At 37.9% G+C, this 21,709-nt stretch overlaps 1 long non-coding RNA gene and 2 pseudogenes across 1 annotated transcript; 2 read left to right on the forward strand and 1 right to left on the reverse strand.

The window, feature by feature from the left end:
- Positions 1 to 21,709, reverse strand: part of LOC149050082 (uncharacterized) — an 89,740-nt pseudogene that overhangs the window by 19,669 nt on the left and 48,362 nt on the right.
- LOC149050085 (uncharacterized) lies at positions 1,644 to 5,463 on the forward strand. Its single transcript, XR_016183775.1, has 2 exons — positions 1,644 to 1,894; positions 3,478 to 5,463. It is a non-coding gene; the product is annotated as an uncharacterized LOC149050085 (long non-coding RNA).
- On the forward strand, positions 6,601 to 8,393 carry LOC149050086 (uncharacterized; annotated as a pseudogene).

Genomic DNA, 21,709 nt, shown 5'->3' on the forward strand with positions numbered 1-21,709 from the left:
CTCAAGTGTTAAAACCTAAGTTAGCAACAGTCTCTCCATAAACTTTAAAAATGTCTACAGAATCCCATCGAATAAATAATGGTAATTGAACTGAGTGGAGTGCAATTTGGGCTGAAACACCACTTTATTACATCCATTTTGAAATCGCCCAAATACAGTACTTCGTCAGTTCAAATATTTTATTGATGCAGTACTGAGCCCGTCTGAAATTAAATTCATCCATTTTTGGGGGGAAAAAGTAAGGGTTTTGGAAACAAAAGTTGCAAAATTTGGCACGATACTCTTTCAATTTCCTGCAATTTGATCGGTTACTTTAAACAAGCCTTGAAATCTGATTGGCTGTTTTGTTTTTGGGGTAGCCTCCTCATTGGCTGGAAAAAAGATGCGATTTAAAGCAAAAATTGGTACGCTTTGGGAATGAACTCCATCAATTAGAGCCAATCAGAGTACAGGGACCACCAGTGATTTCAAAATGGATGTGATAAATGGAACAATCATTTTGGTAACTTAAATATCCACACAAGTCACCATTGTCTAAAAAATATCCAGATTTCAAACCATTTTAACAAAAAATGCCTAAGCAGAATTACCACAATAATTACTGTTTTTTACTGTTTAATGACATACATTAATTATATATATATATATATAGTCAAAGCTAGTGAATAAATAACCAGGAAAAATCATGGGTTATATGTCTAGTGTAAAAATATCAAAGCATAAACCAACATTAAACAAACCTATAAAAATAGGCACGCGGTGAGATAAATTTTAAATTTAAGAAAAGAGCCATGATTTGCATAAAACTCACCTACTGACAATAAATTTTCCACATAATTATCGACTAAACTTACTTAAGATTATTTACACGTATTAATTATTTCATAAAGCTTCACTAATTATGAAAATACTCAACTTGTCTCCCATTTTTTGGCACTTATACTGTCAATTTTGGCATGGAAGTTTAGCACATCGCATGCCTTTTCAACTGGTCCTTTTTAGGGACCCAACCAATTTGATGTTCTCCTGCCTCAGTAAGACAAAACACCTCAATAACATATAGAAAACCATATGCTACGGTCCTCCGTAAGAAACCTTCCTTTCCAGTCTCAACAAGTCCTTTTCCTGGCTGCAGAAAAATATTGACGTCCCATAATAGAGAATCAAATCTTTTTTAGAAGATCTTTTTACTATATTACCGTTTGTCGGATCACCAGGACCTTCCAAGCATTCACTTGTTTCCACTCCGCAACGTTTAACCAAATAAAAATGAAATAAATTTTACTTTTGAGCTGATATGGCAGTATACAAGGTTTAAAAGCATTCGTTGTTACCTAATTGATGAGTCACAGAGAAAAACTACAAACTGATTACAGGTTCACTTGTCTCCGCCATGTTGATTCTCCCAGTAACTTTTGTGCTAACTTGTTTCCATGTTTATCGTCTTTGATAACTCGAAGAAACACAAGAAGGCTGAACGAATTGAGGAAAATAATCGTACCATCACATACGAACTGATTTCAATTAAGCATTACTCGAACAGACAAACCTTGTGGTTTATGTACACACAAAATATCCTTCTAAATCATTTAGCCAACACGAAATATTCTAATCCAATATTGGCCTGGCAGCCATGTTTGCAGCAAAAAGGTCCTCTTAGCATAGATCATTGAAGGGGCTCATACTAATGTGAATCATCAAACTGACGAAGATGAAATGTACGAAAAGACTATCAAAATCTTAAGATAGATGAAGATTTATGCTTTTCGTGGGTTCGTCGAGATACAAATTTCAAACTTTTATATTTTGTCGAATACGATGGTGGAAGAAGCTAGTGCAGATTTGTAGGTTTATGCTGGAAAAATGGCCCACTTTTGTCACTCTTTTACTCTGGGTAAGTAAAGTGTCTAAACTTATGCTTCAGTTCAGCTCAATTGACTTCGGACTATGCTATTTTTACTGCTCGATGTAAGAGTGAGTAGCAAGAATTGTGCCTTTCTCCAGAATACCTTGCTATTTTGTTTTAAAATGATCGGAACTGTAGGTTTAATTTGATTCAGTAACATCTCAAAATAAGAATAAATAAATTATTGCAACCACAGTCATTTCTTGTTTTTTTTTTCCTGAGATCAATCATATTTTTAATATTTATTATTTCCTGGTCACAGAGGCAATCTTTTGATCAACTTTCTCAAAATGAAATACAAAATAGAAATTTGGTTTAAACAGAGGGCTGTCTGAGTAAGAAAAAGGAAGAGAGTACATTGTCATAATTAGTTCATATATCAGTACTGTCTACAAGTAGGAGTTACTCATGCTATCATAGGGGCTAGGCAGGTGCATGACTCTTCAAACAGGAGGTTTACATGTATAATAAGGAAGCCATTACCAACCTCATATTGACTTACAGTCCATTGCAGGGTTATTCCCCACCAACCACTACCCATATTTACATCTGGAAGAGATGAGACACTTTGAGAGTAAATATTGTGCCCAAGAACACAATGCAATGATCCCCACCAGGGACCAAAACAGGACTGCTTAATCCAGAGTCCAGTGCACCAACCATTTGGCCACCACGCCTTCTCCTCTGATCCTTATGATGGGAGTGAAGTGAATGGGATCAATTTAATAGGGTGGAGCCTTATAACATTGTGTAACCAATAGTCACTTTAGGCAACTCTCGATGACTTAAGGCAATTTAATGCGACTTAAGGTTCCAGAGTAGTCCTACAGGGTTTGTATGGAAGGGAAAGTGTGAAGCCCCTTTCCATTCTTGCCTTCTACCAAGGATGTTGATAATATTGTTACTTTCTGCCGGCCCCCTTGTGTAGAGAGTCTTGAATTTCTTACTTTCTCATGATAGACTACTTTAACGTAGGTTTTCACAGTAAATTTTCAGTTAATTAGATGTAAAAAATTCCTTTGCCATGTTCACTTAGAAACCTTTTTCCATGATGAAGAGGATAATTCTAAGGTCTTGAAGAAAGATACTTTATTTGGTATTGTATTCTCTCATGTTTGAAGAAAATAAATTTCCTGGAAGATGGAGTTGTGGCAACATGTTAACAAGAAAGACAACAGCAGATTTCATGGATCTTAAAAAAAGGATTCATTTACAAAGACTTTCACTGGTTCACCATGATAAAATTCAAACATTGAAGTCATTTGATAAGGCTTGGGTAATGGGTGATTGTCAAAACTCAGGTTATACATTGAATGCACAGGTTTGTCTTCCATTTTTCCACTAATGCTGTGACAAGCTGGAAAATCTTTGAAATATGTTTCAACCCAACCATTTTCATTAACTTCTAAACACCATTATGAAATAATTATGCAGGGAAATGGAAAATATTTGGCATATACTTCATGTCTGAAATGCCAAGTTCAGTATTAGCTATCAGGATGCAGGAGGGTGTATGTGGGAATAAGCTTGGTTCTTTGTGTCATTAATTTGCTTTTCCTCCTTTTTATCAGGTTGATCTGTCAGGACAAGGGCTGAGGATTTTAGCAGGCCAGCAGATTTAGGGAAATGTTTATGAGGAAAGTGATTCTTATTTTAAGCCTGGAAACTATTGTTGTGAAAAGCTCATACTTGTGCTTGGTAACTCATTCCTATTCCGATAAGCTAGATTTAGGAAGGACACTATTTCATGACATAAATTTGATGTATATGCTATGCACAAGACTTCTATTTGACTATACTTTTATAGCCAATACCAATCCCTAACTGTCAATAGGGTCAGGGAAAAAAATGAATGTACCATAATTCTATAATATTGATTTCATGTAATTAAAAAAAAAATTAGAAAGGCCTGTTGATAACTGATACAAGGAAAAAAAAAAGCAAAGGCCGGATAAAGGTTGGATAAAGAAGATTCTTAGAAAAAGAAATGTGTGCAAATGTAAAAGCTAAGAAAAACCTTTTAAAACACCTGCCTGTAAGTGTGCACCATTCAGTAAAGTCATTCCAAGAAGTCACAATCCAGGTTTTAAAGTTGAAAACACATACGCCCAGATAAAAGGGCAGCCCAGTTTATGGCGGGATCCCTTCAATCCCATCTGGAATCTCAGATGTGAATGACGGGATCCCACTAGCACAAGTGGGATCCCACCCAGAAATAAAGGTGGGATTTACAGGATCCAGCCTTAAAATTAAGGCAGGATCCCACCTGGGACATTCCAAATTCCCAATTGGGATCTCAGGTGGGATTGCTGGAATTCCACTGGGGATCCCACCTGGGACAGTCCAGGGATCCCAGCTCCTGTTTTGACAATGGGTACGCATGCAGATTTCCTATAAATATGTAATGTAAGCCTGTCATTACTACAAAACTTTGATGCACATCTCAAAAGGAGAACACATAGACTTCAAGGCTCTATTGAGTCAAGTTGAGTCAACCCTTCTTGAAAATGATGCAATCAAGACGATTTTACAACTTATTTATAAATGTTAACCTAGCTGGAGAATTGGTAGAGAACCACAGCCTTAGGTCTGCCATTAAATTTTGCTTATGCATAAAGAAACTTAATCCACTGTAAGAGGGTAGGCTTTCCTTTCTTCATTTAATAAGTACAGTGGTTATAATCTTTCCACAAACTGAACGAACAGTGAGAGCCAGCAAGACTTATAATGACTATGTTAATTGTGTAGATATCAAGAGGAGGATAAAAAGAAGGATATGGTTTGCACAACTCTTATATTTTAAAGTTTAACCTAATATTCTTGCCTTGTGCATTATGTGGATGCCAATTATGCAAAAAAAATTCCTCTTCATCTGTGTGCCCCAAACATAACAGGGGAACGTGAATTTCAATTATAGGAAGGCATCCTTTAATTTCAGTCCTAGATACAATCAAAGGAAGATCCTTGCTGTTAAAACTCACATAATATAATAAATTATCATGTGACCAATTTCTTATATCAATGGTTAGTTCGGGTATGAGCAAAATTGTAAGAACAACCATGCTCTACTGAAAGCTTGCTTAGCCTGATTATTTAATGCCATCCAAAAAAAAATTACATGCAACAATGTGGTCACTACTGCAAAATTATATAATCACACAATTCTCAACAGACTTGCCTTCTACAACTCTTGAGGGCTTGAGGTACAGAGGAATAAATATGGTAAACAGTTACAAATTATATAAAGTTGATAGTTTGAAAGCTGAAAGATGTAGATCACAATTCATCAAACCCTCTGCATCCTAACAAAAATGAGTTAACTACTGCCATAACTTCTTCCATACATTAATATTCACAGGAAATTATTAATTTTTGTCTCAAGGTGGAACTGTACTTACATTAGTTCTGCCAACCACAAATACATTTTTTCAGCCATCTCATACTTTATGACTGCACAGGTCAATGGGAAGGTACATTCCCACCTTTATAGGACAATCCAGTTGCATGGGAAAACATCAAATGTTATTCAGATATTCAAATAAATAACTGAATCAAAAGTTATAAGTTTTTTCAAAACCTGCTTCCTTTAACGAATTGACCCTAAGAATGACTAGCATGTTATTTCTCCTCACAAAATCATCCCCTGAATCACACATTAAGTGAACAAAATTAAAGGAAATGGTCACCAACTAAAGAAGCTGAAGACTTAAATAACTTATCCTTGTCAGCACCTTACAAAGCGTATAGAGATTGTATGGTTATCTGGTGGAGAATCAAGAAATGAACAAAAGCAAATGAAGAAGATAACTCAATAACACTCAAACTGCCTTTTAATCCAAGATCCAGCAAACATTGCAGACACTTCATATCTAAACACATGAATACATACACAATTCATTTGTGTTCACACAAACATCGTGACAGAGATCAAATTGGAGAAAAAGCATGTGGATGTTGGGTTGTAAAGGCTTAATTGTGCTCCAGAAATAGTAAATGATGTTGAATAGATCGAAAGAAAGAAAGTTCTTGAAATATTCTATTTTAAATAAAAAGTCATTAAATGTTAGTAATGATGGAAATAATCTGTGAAGCTAAAGTTACAATTACTTTTCCATATAAAAATACCATGATGAAATTTCAAATGTGAATGAATTTAATCTCACTCATTTTGAACGTATAATCCAAAATCAGAAATGAATTAACTTGCAGTTGAATAAGAAAATCCTCAATGTGTTTTACCTGCTACTATCATTCTAAATATCAAAAACCAGTCACTACACCTAAGTACGTCAAATTGAACCATTAATAGCCACTTTATTGTGATTGTTTGACAATGTGCACTTTCTCTTTTGGCCATCTATTTTTAATATCTATCTTTTACCAGCTTCATCTGAGACGAATGAAGTCCACATTGGTACTTTGATACATTGCAGGCAAATCTTACAACTGATTAAATTTTATTGGATCAAAAACATAAAAAGGTATAATTGTAAAAGGCTGTGGTTTCCCTTTTTTAGTATTGTGATCTTTTTTCTATCAAATGGTAAAGTTTATAGTTTCACTTATTTCATTGCCTTCTATTCATTGGTTTGTTTGTTTTCATAACAGTCGTAACTATTGTTGCCAAGAAATGTGAGGGACAAATAAACAGTGTACAGTTATGAAAGACATCTTGTAATCAGCTTTATATTAGTATGGTATTACTTGAATATATCAGTAAGTACCTAGTGAACAAGTTATTCTATTCTTCCACCTTGGAGGGCGCCTTGTGTGCACAAAACCTGAAGTTTATTGCTTTTAGTAGCTTTTTGGGCTATAAGGATCAACAGCGAACAACAACTTTTATACCAAACATTTTTCGAAAGACAACTCTATTATGGTAAGTATATACAACTAACATGTATGAGTGAAATATGTCAAGCATTAAGGCAAGATTGTTGATTTGTGACTTATTGCTTGTAAACAGTCTATTTTGAGCATTCTTTGTAGGGCTGATAACAATCCACTGAAAGATTTCATATCAATCGACACCTTGAAATTTTAGAAAAGTTTACCTACATTAAACTGTTTGCAGTAAGAATAATGAGAGGGTTTAAAGAATTCACATCTTTATCCCAGGGAGCTAAAATCGTATTCCGTTCACGTCAGTCTGTTATCCCTCAGTTTGGAATTTTCAAGAAGCTTTTGGAGTTTTCATTTAAGCCGAATGTTCTGGTTATTCTGCATATCTAAGTTTATACGGTGTTCGGACTCTAACCTCCTTTTTCGTTATTGAATTTCTTACCTGGTGCCGAGACCCGGGAATATTAACTCACTGAAGATTCACTCTCTCTGAAAACTGAGTGATGAAGAACTGGAAAAGAAGTGGAAAATCCGTGGAGGATACAAAAGATCGTTACGACGACTCTGAAAAAGGTAAAAGCCCTGCTCGATGAATATGAACCCCCTTAGACGAATCAATCGAAAACTTTTCGGATTGCTCTTACGGAAAAACTCAATGTCCTTGGAGCCTTGGACGATGAAATTCTAGCTTAAAAGACAAAAGAGATCAAGGAAACTGGAAACTTCAGAGAATCTATTTATGAAATGATAGTGGAAATTGACGAAACTCTAAACGCATGCAGTTAAACAGGAAAGGGCCGGAAATACAGACAAGTCAGTTCCTCTCTCTTAATGAATTTTATTTAATTCTAATTCGTTCACTGAAAGTCTGGGAATTGGAAGAGAAAACTTGCAGAAGATTAAGCTAAAGAAATTCTATGGAGATCCCATTTCTTCCAATCCATTCTGGGACTCATTTGGAAGTGCTGTTGATAACAACCCTGGTTTATCAGATAGAGACAAATTCAATCAATTAAGAATAAAGGGGTAAGTTTCTAAAGAAACTGTGGTGCTGCGTCGGTGGAAGAGTATAGCAGGTAATTTAGTGTTAACAACTGGGTTGAAAACGTAAATTAGTCACCGTAAAGGGTAAAAAAGCTGACGTTTCGAGCGTTAGCCCTTCGTCAGAGCGATTAGAGGTGGCTCTGACGAAGGGCTAACGCTCGAAACGTCAGCTTTTTTACCCTTTACGGTGGCTAATTTACGTTTTCAACCCAGTTGTTAACACTAAATTACCAATCAATTAAGAACTTTCTTAGAAGGACCAGCCGCAGTAGCCATTCGAGGACTAGCGCTTCCAGCAGAAAACTACGAGTCAACCAAATCCATTATAAAGAAATGATTCGGGCAACCCCAAGTAATCATTAATGCTCACATGCAGGGACTAGTGAAAGTATCCGCTATCAATGATTTAAGACGTCTACGCCTTCTCTATGATCGACTCGGAGTTGAAGCACACGTTCGAGATTTGCAAGCCCTGGGAATGAACTCTGAATCGTGTGGGAAGCTTTTGATTTCCCTTCATTCTAATGGAAAAGTTACCTCCGAATATGCGTTTGTTAATTTCAAGGGCCGTAGATCAACCAGAAGGGACCTGGATGTTTAGCCTAATACTTTCAACCAAGTAATTGAAGCGAGAGAGCGATGCACTTCCAGTCTCTGTAGGTGTGCCGCAGGATAGTGTTTTAGGGCCACTTTTCTTTATTATTCACTTTAATGACTCGCCGTTAGAGCTACCTCCAGGCGTCAATTCTACTATGTTTGCGGATAGTACTACTATTCTCGTTCGAGGGCCCTATCTAGGTCCGTTATCATTCAGTTGAATGAAGTTGCTAGAACTGTATCTACTTGGGCTCATAATAATCGAATGTTACTCAACACAACCAAGCTGAAATTAAATCTTTACTTATTACGACTCAACAGAAACGCAGCACTTTAACCAGCTCGGCACTTATCGTTCAGATAGGTGGTAGATCTATCGAGCAAGTGGATCATGCCATGTTGCTTGGCATTATGATAGAATGTAGGATGTCTTGGGAGCACCGAATTGATACAATCTGCCGCATTATTAGCAGTAGGCTTTCTCTTCTCCGTCGTATCAAACCTTGTTCAACTTTGATTCTGCTCTACAATTCTTGTGTTAACAACTACTTCAACTGTTCCCACCATCTCCGCTACGTCTACATCGTCTTCAGAAGCGTGCTGCGCGTACACTCCATGATGCTAACTTCTCTCCGGCTTCTCTTTCTTTATTACTCAGGCTTTCCAAAGGAAACGCCCGAGTTGAAATTCCGGCCTCGTTTCTGCTTTCCGTTCGGTCGCAAATTGCAGTCAAGTCCTCATCACGCATGCGCAACCTTTTGACCCTGACGCATGCGCGATGTTTTGACTAATTAATAAACACATGGCATGGTGTAATGGCGGACGAAGATAAGTTTCCACGGTGCAAAATCAGCACAGACACTGTGTATAATACGCTCAAAGCGCATGAAAAATATGCACACATCGTTCGCGGTAGACCCACATTCAAAGCTGTCGAGCGTTTTCGGAACGGGTCGGTCCGCGAACCTTAAGAGGGATCTCTTTATGAGCGAACATTTATGAGTAAACTTTCATCGAGGAACGTGCTATATCAACTGAGCTATCTAACGTTAATCGAGAGAAGCTCATCGTGTATGTAGACGTGATCGTGAACCAAGCAGAATGCCAATACGAAGTTTGAAAAGGTTTAGGAACAGGAGCCGAAAAGTTAGAAAATTTGTTTATGCACAGATTCTCTCATGTATCCCCATGTCATCTACATTGCACTATTATGTTAATGCTAAAAACTATTAAATGAAAGGACGTTTAAGTTTAACTGTCGTGAAAGAATTCGTCAACGTATAAGAAGGGTAAAATATCGTGCCAGTCTATATTTAACATTGTTTTCTGGCAACAAACTGATGTGTTCTTGTAAGAATGAGGCTCATGTAGCAATGATTATTGCAATTATAAATTAAGTGGAGACACAGATAAAAATCTTGGCCCTCCAACATTAGTTGACCCTTACAAAACAATAGTAGCTCCATATAGTCAAGGTAACGAATTAGTTTTTGGACGAAACGCAGGACAACGATCTGTTGCAATGAGTTTGTGTTCTTTGATTTACAACCACACACAAGGGATCAGCTCTGCAAATGATCTTTTACAAATAATGAATATTGGAAATCAGCTTTATTCAAGTTTGTTACAATTAGCTAGACAGGTATATTTAATGCAGTCAGAATTACCAACAGCATTAAATATGTTTGATACTGATTATCAACTGGAATATAGTGAAAGCTACTCTGGTACTGTTCACCAAGAAATTTCTATAGAGGAATATCAGTACTGTACCTCTTTAAGAAGAGCCTTTGAGTCGCTCATATCTGAAAGCTACACCAATTTGATGATTAATCATAGAAAAAAACAGTACTATAAAGCAATGGAGCCACCGGAGAAAAAAAGATTCTTAGAAAAAAAAAATTTAGGGATAGGAAAAATGAACAGGAAATACAGAAGAAACTGTCTTAAAAATAAAAAAAAACAATGAATACTGTTAAGAAACAAGACCTGCTAAAGAAAATGTCTCATCAATAAAAAAAATATGGATTCTGACAAGAAACAAGAGTTGTTAAACAAAAAAGTACAAGAATCCAAAACAATGGAGGTTGCTACAAAACGAAGTAGTTAAGAGATGTAAACAAAATGTGTTCATAAGATTAAAATTGTAGATTCGTGTATTGAAGAGTTTAACTGAAAAATAAAGGAAGGCCCATATCATATATGTTGTATATGTAACCAAACACTTTACAAGAAATCTGTCTTAAAACTCAATACAACCAGTTACTCCAGTTACTCAGGATATTTTTAACATACTATTGTCATTTGATGGAAAAGAGCATATCTATAAGAGTTGTCACTTGAAAGCCAATCGAGGCAGTTTTCTATGTCAAGCAACAGTGAAAAACTTACTTGTGGATGACATCCCAATTGAACTAGAAGACCTCAAAAAAAATAGAACAAATAATAATAGCCCAGCGCATTGTATTTGAAAAAATAATGGTATAATACTCATTAAGTTAAAAAAAAAAAACCAGTTCAGAGGACATGTTTATTTTGAAGCGATGAGACCAGAGTTCATAATGTCAGCACTCAACTGGTTAAAAACCAATAATCCTTTGTACAAGGATATACAAATTGATTGCACAAACATTAGTGTAGAACTGACAGATATGACACAGGCTGATAAAGATGATACCAACTTACCAACAAATACTGTTAATAATCATTTAGAGAGTACGTTTGAAAATGCAGTTGATATGGGACAACCTTGTGATGCCTGTTTTCTTGAGAATTCAGAATTGAACAGCTCTGTAGATACTCCTGATAATAGAACAGCACCTCTAAATGAAGATATAGAAGACCCTTTAAATGAACACAGGTCGCCTGCTAGTCAGACATGCTTGCAGTCAGTTATTCCAGATTATCCTGTTTTAACTGAGGAACATCAATCAATTAATAGTTCATCTGGTAATAACCTTTGGTAGGGATTTTATGTTTTCTTTTGGTTAAGTGTCGCCACCCTTGCACTCAGGGCTGTTCATAATTAAAAGCTATCTCAGCTGAAACTTTTGTCAACTAAGAAAAAGAAAACATTAGAAGACAGCCTGTTTGGCAAGAGACTTACCCCGCTACAACCCCAAACCCGCAAAACAAAATTTAATCAAGTCAGTACTCAAAAAGAAAAAAATTAAAATAGTGTCTAGTACTAAGTATTGAAATAGTAGCCAATTGTATATGGCACTGCCTCCCCCCACCCCAACCCACCTTCACACTACATGATAAATGCCGTTTTCAGCTCTGTATCATGATACAAATGTGAGAAACCTGCATCTCTGGTATACCAGTAATTGCATAAAAAAACTTGGGCAAATCCAAGCAAAAAACTAAAGTTTATTTCCAACAGAAAGCCAGGGCAAATGTAAATATACGTCTAGTTTTTAAAACTACAGTGGATCCCCGTTTTTGATCTCATTAAATACCGGAAACTTTTTACTCTTTTCAACGTACCGGTACTCCTTAATCCGAATGCTCCTAATTGCCCTAGGAACAGATTTCAATTTCTTTCTGATTCGCGTAGACCTTTGGGCCGTTTCCAAGAGCCTCTTTTTATGACTTAAAGGTGCTATACCCACATAGTGACTCTGGGAAACACACACTTGTCCATAGTGCCTCTGAACTTTCCAATGATCTTAGTTCCGACCTTAGAGAGTCCTCTACTTCTTCTTCTCCGCTGACATTCAAATCTCTTCTCTCATCTCTTAAATCTAAATTACGAAATCTATCTCTCCCACGGCTATCCTCTGCCGAGCACTTGGAGGATCTACTGTGCTCGATTTGCCGCCATTGGATTCATTGATTCTCATTGGCTAATTTACACAATACAATATTATGACGTGTTTATAGTCTTTAGATTTTTTTTATACATATTTCACTCTCTTTTGTCAATTGATATGATTTATTTACAATTTTATCACGTGTTTATAGTTTATTCTACTTCAAATATCGTTTCTTTTGTACATATGCATACCTTATATATTCATTTGCTTATTTTGTCTTCTAAATTTTTTTTCTGAGGGCTGTAAGTTAGAAAAATGTAATAGGTTATTGCGCTTCCCTCTTTGAATAAAGTTATTCATTCATCCATTCATTCATGCGAGCCGATTGGAATAAACCCGACCGACCCTCCTACCTCTGAGAAGCCCCTTTCAGTGCCGTCAATAAAAAGTAAAGAGTTTTCGTCCGCTTTAGCCCTAGCTATTCAGTCGCAGGGATCTGTGACCTGCACTTTCTGTAAGTAAGGACACCTCAGCGCAAATTGTGGTGTAAATCAACACAAGAAGGGACAGTGCATGAGAAGTTCTTGGATATCATTCACCTAAACAACGGCCGCTTTGAAGTCTCTTTTCCTTGAAAGGAACAGTATGCATTAGTATCGGATAACTACGCCCAAGCCGTTTCTCACTTGGCTTCTGTCCTAAACCGTCTAAGAAAGAATCCTGGATTTTTTGAAGAATACAACCGCATCATTGTAGAGCAATCTTCACCAGGAATAATCTTCGATGTTGATCCTGACAAACCAGTCGAAATTGGTCACCGCATCATCCAGTTATAAGCGGAGACAAACAGGCGACTGAAGTGAGGATAGTCTGTGATGCATCCGTCAAGTCTACTGGTCCAGTGTTGAACGACTGCCTTCCTTCAGGTCCATCATTGCTTTCTGACATACCCGATGTACTGATGCGTTTCAGGTACCATCGTGTTGCTTTGGCGGCTGACATTGTAAAAGCCTTCCTACTGGTCCGGAAGCTGACCAAGATGTTTTGCGTTTTCTTTGAATAGATGATCCTGATAACGAGCATCCAAACATTGTCGTGAAACGTTTCAACCGAGTTGTATTTGGCGTCACAAGTTCTCCCTTTCTGCTGAACGCAACAATTAGACACCACGTAACCAAGTATGAAGTTTATCATCCCCAATTCGTGAGCGATTTTCTGGCCCCTCTCTATATGGATGACTTCAAGATGGGAAAAGACAGCGTCCCTGAAGCATTTGAGTCCTACAAACGGTAAGATCAAGAATGAAGAAAGCTGGCTTCAATTTGCGGAAGTGGACTTCAAGTTCTGAACGGCTGATTGAATGGATCGACGAAGAAGAAGGAGTACCAGTCAAAGAAATGTTTAAGTTATCCGAAGAAGACGGTACTGAATAGTAGGCGCACGCAGAAAATCTATGGAATTTAAAGACTTTGAAGCAACAGCTAGGGTTGGACACAGATCACTACCTAACCGTTCTTATCATTCAAGATTGCGACAAGACAAGTTGTTCGCAAGATTCTTGCGTGGATTACAAGAAGATAGAAAGGCAACATTATGCCATCCCACCGACCGCACCCCGACTCAATTTCTTGTAGAAGGGAATCCTGCCTTCACCTACACTGGAATCGATTTTGCCGGACCGTTGTTCGCTAAGAGTGGCTCTACAGAAAAAGTTGTTGAGAGGGTCTAAATCGTGTTGTACTCCTGTGGATATTCCAGAAGCGTTCATCTTGAATTTTTACCAGACCTGAGAGCGGAAACATTCATTAGAAGCTTGAAACGTTTCATCTACAGACGAGGTATACCAAAGCTGGTTGTCTCAGCAATGCCCTAACCTTCTAGACTGTCGCTAAGTTCTTATCATCCCTCTTTGAGTTACCAGCAGTTCAGGGTTTCCTCTTGAATCATAAGATTAAATGGCGATTCAATCTGGAGTTAGCGCCGTGGTGGGGCTGTTTCTTCGAACGCATGACTCGTTGCGTTTAACGTTGTTTCAAGAAAATCTTGAAGAACGCGAAGTTGACTTATGACGAGCTTTCGACTGCCGTAGTGGAAGTGGAATGTGTATTGAACTCGAGACCACACACATATGTATCTTCAGACGATACAGAGAAACCTCTTACGCCATCTCACCGGTTGACAGGGAGGAGAGTCCATCCCTGACGAAGTTGCAACCGCTGAAGAAGACGAAACTGATGTCGAACTCTCCACCCGGAGACAGCGTTTTTTTTTCTACATTGCTCGGTCAATTTTGGAACCGTTGGAAACGTGAGTATGTGGTGGATCTAAGGAAGCACCACAAGTCAAGTCAAATCGTGGCACGTGAAAACTTAGAAGGATTGCGTAGGGGCATCTTGGAAACGACGGTTTCGTTGGAGGAGCTACTGTTGAAGTTGCTTTGAACAGTGGCGAGAGAAAATGTCTGAGAAGACCCTTACAAAATTTGCCTCCGTTAGAATTTCGAGAAGATGGAGATACGGAACAAGTTCCAACAAAACCAGAGGCAAACACTTTTCAAAGGCGGAAGTGAAGTGCCACTATCACAGGAAAAGATAGAAGAAGAGAAGTCGATTAGTTTCTTCAAGAACAAGAGGACTAATTTTGAAGGAACACTGATCGAGCGGGGAAGGTTTAGCACATATCTTTCGTTTTTTAATTTCAAATTTCAATTTACTTTTCCTCTACCCCCTTTGGATGACTTTTTTATTCACGCGTGGCGCGCGTAATTTAAGAAATTAACCAATCACATCAAAGAACTTTAACCTTGACTTTGGAAACTGTCTTGGACATTTGGCGCGTATCTTGCTTGGTTTTTTTTTTTCTTTCGGAGTTTAGTTTGGTTGTTATTTTTGAGTTTTCATTTTCGCCAATTTGTTGTCCCTTAGTTTGGAATTTTCAAGAAAAAATGAGCCAAAAATTGAAAGAAGCGACTCTAAACAACTTCAGGTACACGTGGGAAGAGGAGCCGTAAAGGGGGTCCTTTACACTTTTCGCGACTATTGATTATTAAAAAAAACGAATCACGGTAATCAATACTAATCAATACTCTTATTTCACGCTTCATGGTAAATAACATGATAATGGAAAAAAAAGATCTTACATTTTGGAAAATCTTTAGATCGTGAAATTTCTTCCGTATTTCATTCAAACCGTCCATTTGAATGTTTTTCTGCACGCGATATCGCCGTTTCGTGAGAAGAAGATCAAAGAACTGAATATAGATTTGATGTGGGTCTACCTAACAGAGTTTTGATGTAAATTCAACAGTTGCAAGTTGTTGCGGCGTGGAGAAATCGTCCCTAGCAAGTAGAGGTTCACTATCGGAGTCGGTGCCGCACTTATCCGTCTGGCTATCTTTTTCCACGGCGTCGTTACCTTGTTCCGATGTTTGCCACTCTAATTCTATTTCACCTCTTTGTTTTTCCTCAGTCAGAAAGCGTCTCAGTAAGACATTCCATATTGTTAGCAGTATAATTCAGAGCCTTTATACTTTACCTAGTCTCCGTTGGTTTCAGAAAGGTGGCATTCATATTGATTGAAGGGGTACCTGCTTCGAACCTGGTGGTTCGGCCTGGCGCTCAGTTCTTTCCCTTAAGCGTTGCTTGTTACCCAGTCTAACATAATTTCCCGTCCACTTTCATTCAATTTTCTGGCTGGACCAAGGTGGTTTATCCGATAGTGAGACTACTCGTGTGTGTACTAGTTTGCCGCCCACTGTGCAACCTTATTAAGTCTCTCATAGACCGTATTGGCCAAAAATCGCGAGTACTGGAGCAAGGTAGGAAACTGTTCCTTTAAGTGACCCACAACACGTAAATTTCCTACTTGAGTGGTGAGGCAAGAGTGCATGTTAATTTCAGAGCTTGGTTCAACTCGTGTAGCAGATTTTTGAGAGCTTTTACACTATTGAGAATCATTTTGACGTGTGAGGGCTAGGCGGTCGAAAGGAGAGCTTGTAAAGGTTTGCCATTTCAAAAAAACCAAAATTCTCTCGTCAGTCAATTTCTTTTTTTCACGTACCACGACTAGCATATCGTTCACAGGTCACTGTATTCAACTTTTTTTACGATGACAATTTACGGCAATTAAAAATAGCAGATCAAATTTAACGGAAAACCCCTTACGGCCCCTCTGAGAACAGCGAATCAGTGAGACAATACGCTAGAATCGGGCTTCTCTTACACCTTCAGGTAATGTCGCCAGTCTCAAGTGTCTGCCCCAACAATTTTCCTCTAGCGTGTCATGCTTCTCTGATAAGTGTGGAAAATTACGAAGAAAAGTCACCTTTAACTCGTGTTTAAACCAGTTATTTTTTAACGTCTTCGATTCTCTTTCGATTATTTTCGTTTCGTGATTGTCTTCTCGTTGGAAATTTAAATTTTTCTGCTATTCAATTCGGTAACCTCTGCTTCATTTTTCAATGTCTTTAAACCGAGCCTGTCCATGATCCTGGCAACTCTGGCCAATGAAATATGAAATCTCTCCACAATTTGTTTGCGCTGCGGAAGATTGAGTTAAATAAAGACAAGCTAGGAGTAGAATGCCTTATTTCAAACTTGAAAATAAAGGAAAACTTAGGCTTCAACAATGAAGACATTTATAGAATTTCATTCTAGAACTAAGAAAAAGGAATTCTTTTGTACCAATGACTTAATTTTCGAGTTTACGCTACATGTGCCTTTTTAGCCAAAAATATGGTCGGAAAGTAACAATTAACTCGCCAAGGAAATCATTAACAGTCATTTAACTGACAAATGGCCTAAAATCTAGCTGAGAACTGATAAATGGCCGAAATTTTAACTGACAACTGACATTTGTACCCCCCCTATCCAGACTCTCTTGTATTAGCGAGAAGTTCCGGGAGTATCAGAAGAAACGTGATCAGCGTTTGCTCGTTGTGAGCGGTAGCTCAGCAGTGTTAGTCGTTAATATCCATATGGTTGTATTATTGACGTAATTTATTGCAGCTTATGCAGTTATAAACATTATTTTGTTATAAAGTCTCCAATGATATATAGCACTAACAGTTTGTACAATCGATATTCGATGGTTTCTTGTAACAATTACTTACGTCGTTCGGATTGTCAGATTTGTAAATCCTCAACTGGGGATCCAAATCCTCTAGGTATTAATAATTCCCCAGCGTAACTGGCAACGAACGTAGTAATGTCGACCTTGAGATCTTAGAGCTTGTTATATGAAAGAGCTCGTCGTCAAGAGTGATCTTTTATGATATCAGCAGCCTTGTAATTCGTTGGCAGTCCTTAGTGGCAGCCTCACGGAGACTAAGCTTGGGTGTTAAAACGGTAATACGAATGAAGTTAGCGGTCTGTAACTGAGACAATATACGTGATTTAAACTGTTTCTTTCTCGGCTCGTTCCATTAGCGAGCTAAGAGTATCAAAGCTTATCTGATGCGTTTGCTCACTTTATATTCGAATTGATTTGACTGAACTGTTTTCGACATAAAGTTATATTCATCGTTGACTTGCTACTCACAAGTAGTTACCACTCGGTTTCTTCATTGCATTTAGTGCCGCTCTCGCTAAGAGCGGTCCTCTCGACTTCCCGACGGAGAAAAGTTTTCTTTCATTTTTTGCCCATGAAAAGGGTTTAGGACACATGTTTCCAAAACAGTTTAGTTGTTCTCCAATTCTCTTTTTTTGCGTCGTCACAAGCCAAAAATGATTTTTGGTTAGACCACAAGTGTGAACAGCGATCGAAAATGTAAATTTCACAGATTTGGTCCAGCGCGCAGCGACTGCAATAATATAGCTCACGGAATTCTATCTTGCTACAAGTTACAAGGTGCCTTCAATTAGTTCACAGACAAAATATGGAAACTTCAGCTGAAATATTTTTCATACAAGCGTGATCAGAGGAGAGCCTCCCCTTCGACCTTTATTTGCATATCAAAATTAACCTATTTGTACGAAAGAAATCTCAAAATTCAGGCGTTAATCGGGCTACGACCATCAAAATCAACTAGACAAACTCAGCATGATGTATTGCGTGACGTGATCGTACAATTTTTCCCTTGTCTGTGACTTATTTTTAGGGCCTGTTTACATGGAGGTGGGGGCCCCTGGGTAGGTGAGGTAACCCGCGTAGGTGGGGTAACCCGCCTGTCCATATAAATTCTTAGTTTATTTTGATCACGTTTACATGATAGGTGGGGTGACCCACCTAGGCGGGTTTCCCGGTCTGCCAGGTAGGGTAACCCTGTCAACCGGGGTGACAATTTGCCATGTAAACGTATCAAGGTGGGGTAACCCGCCTAGCCAGGGTCGCGTTCATGGCAAACAGCTCAAAAACGAAACATGTATGTTTTTAAACTTTGTACATTTCTTAGTCGTCTCATGGCAGAAATCATCAGAAACCGCAACGGACAAACAAGGAGTGTAAAATATTCACATTTCGGAATATTTAGCGTTGTAAATCGACCATATTTGGTTTCCCAAATTATGCCGTATAACGTATTAAGTCAACAATTACTCGCGAAACCAAACACCGCGTAACACAACGCGTGACACTTTCATGAATAAATACATATGTGTCCGAGAATTAATCCTTCGTCTTTTTCGAGATGTGAGCTTGGGACGCCTTTGCTCAAACTTCAAGCGTAACAATAACCTCAAGAAATCTCACACCAGCACCCCGGGGTTGTAAGATTGCATGTAAACATGGGTGGGTTACCTCACCTCCATGTAAACAGGCCCTAAGGGTGGTGGGGGACCCCAGGTGGGTGAGGTAACCCGCCTAGCCGGGGTCGAAAAATAAAACGCGTTTACATGCAATCTTACAACCGTAAAATCATGAAAATAAATTTGCAGAAAGGAGGGCTAGTTCATCACGTTCCGTGTGCAAAATCTTGGTAGAAACTATAGGAATTCTTTCAGAGTGTATGCGTGTTGTTTTGGTGAATAACACTGTAACGTCTTCCAACTTGTTTGTGTGTCCTTTAAAGCAACGCAATATGTCTGTAATGACTAGAGTGCCAAACTTTATTCTTTAATTTTGATCTTCTCCACACGGTGCGTAGCTCGTGACCAGATATTTTAACGAAGACTATCGAGAAGGCACCTTCCGATCTCTTTTGTTTACTTTGTAAGTCACGCAAGCGCGCAAGCGTTACGACCGATCACGTTTACGCAACGTTTTAGGACAAATCGGCATCTATTCTCCATTCAGTTGTTATGAAAACCTGAAATCCTTAACGTAGAGGACAAAAAAACGAAGTTTGAACGGTCAAAAGGAGATCTTGGTCGAGTTTCAGAATTATGCAAATAATCATTGACACTAGCGCAATTGAGAGAACACATGGATTTGCGTTGTTTTTAAGATGTTGGTGGATGAATGCAGTTTTGAGGCAATCGATGGTCTCATTGGTGTATAAACTTACACTGGTATGGTTTTTTTTAGCCCGATTAACGCCTGAATTTTGAGATTTCTTTCGTACAAATAGGTTAATTTTGATATGCAAATAAAGGTCGAAGGGGAGGCTCTACTCTGATCACGCTTGTATGAAAAATATTTCAGCTGAAGTTTCCATATTTTGTCTGTGAACTAATTGAAGGCACCTTGTAACTTGTAGCAAGATAAAATTCCGTGAGCTATATTATTGCAGTCGCTGCGCGCTGGACCAAATCTGTGAAATTTACACTTTCGATCGCTGTCCACACGGGTGTACGGGCCAAAAATCATTTTTGGCTTGTGGCGACGCGAAAAAAGAGAATTGGAGAACAACTTAACTATTTTGGAAACATGTGTCCTAAACCCTTTTCACGGGCAAAAAATAAAAGAAACTTTTCTCCGTCGGGAAGTCGAGAGGACCGCTCTTAGCGAGAGCGGCACTTAAGTTCTCATATTACTGTTTCACGGATCTGCTTGTTTCTTGCAAAGTACTTTATTGGTAAGCTAGGTTACAAAAACAGAGAAATTGAAATCAGTTAAATACAACCTTTACCTTCCTCCATGTAAACAGTCATCTAGAAGTACTTCTTCTGCGCCAGTTTTGTATAATCAGGAGTTTCAGAAAGGTTCAATTGCGGACAGAAAATTTGTAAGCGTAAAAACTGTATACATAGATTAAAACCGTCATGATAAAGATACTTTTTTGTATCCAAGATTTAAGGATTTTAGATCTTGAAAGTTAATAGGCTCTCTCCTGGTAAACCCTTAAAGATCTCCGTTGGAAAAAATTAATTGTGCTCCTAATTCAAATTTGAGAACAAAGTGCACCTGGCGTACTTAACAAACAAAACGGCTTAAAGGAGGATATTAAAAAAAATAGAAGGCAACTCTTAGGCACTCGTATAATTTGGATTTTTGTCAAGGCTGTGAAAGTTGATTTTTATCAGCCACTAACCTGTAAATCAATAATATCCTTTAACTTTTACTTTTGTTTTTTTTTTCTTTTAAAGATAGATCTTATCTCTTACTATATTAACCAAAACAAATCAAAATTTATCTCATCCGATCATCTAATGGTGTCAACAGAATAACAAAAGAAAGATGAGAAATGCCACTGAAACGATTGAACAAATTACAGTAGCGATCTTCATGTTCATAAACTCTTTTAGTTTTTCATTAAATAGTTGAAACCTGCAAAATGCCACGAGAAATATTTGTATAGGCTATCAGTGCTAAATTACTCTACCTTGATCTTCGCACAGAAACTCCAAAGTTTACAAACGACTTGACAATAATTTAGAGGTATCAAAAATTGCATCCATGAAAAGGCATTTAAGCACGCACTTCAATAGCGCTGCAATTATGAAGTGCTCAGGTAAGTTTTAGTTTATAGTGTAACTTGAACACCAAACTTCAAGTTGCCCTGGCACCTTTAGTGATCCGCGTTTTCTTTTCAAAATATCGCGCCATCTTCTCCGCTGAGCTGATGCAACTCTTAACTTCAGCAATTTAAATGGAACTGCGCAAATAATGCGGCATATTTTTAAAATAACAGAAATAGCAGTTTTTAAATGTTCAAAAACCTTTCCTGGTTATGAGTTGCAGCTTCGACTATATCGATCTTGAATTACATAATAAGCTCAGTTATGCACGCATTCTGATTGGTTGTCACTTATGATCTATTGGAGGACAGACGTATAGATGACGTCGTTTATATTATATAAAACAAATAGATTCCAAGTTGCCGTGCGTCTGTTCAGTAATAGATCACAGAGGACGTCAAAATGTGGTACGAACAAAAAAGTGGCACACGAGGCGCAGCCGAGTGTGACGCTGATGTTCTTACCACATTTTGACGTCATCTGTGATCTACTACTGAACAGACGCACGGCAACTTGGAATCTATTTGTTAAGTTGATGTTTTCAAGTGATAACCTAAGGAATTAAATTCATCGTACAATCGTATTCCCATTGGTGAGTCGCGACTACGCAGCAATAGTTGAAGCTAGTATGAAACATTTTTTAAAGTATATTATCTAATAATTGTGTTGATAATAATAATGATGCTGATGAACAGTAATAATAACAATAGTAATGACAATAATAATAT

The sequence above is a fragment of the Pocillopora damicornis genome, chromosome 2, assembly GCF_964200805.1.
Source record: "Pocillopora damicornis chromosome 2, jaPocDami1.2, whole genome shotgun sequence".
NCBI classification, from domain to species: domain Eukaryota; kingdom Metazoa; phylum Cnidaria; class Anthozoa; order Scleractinia; family Pocilloporidae; genus Pocillopora; species Pocillopora damicornis.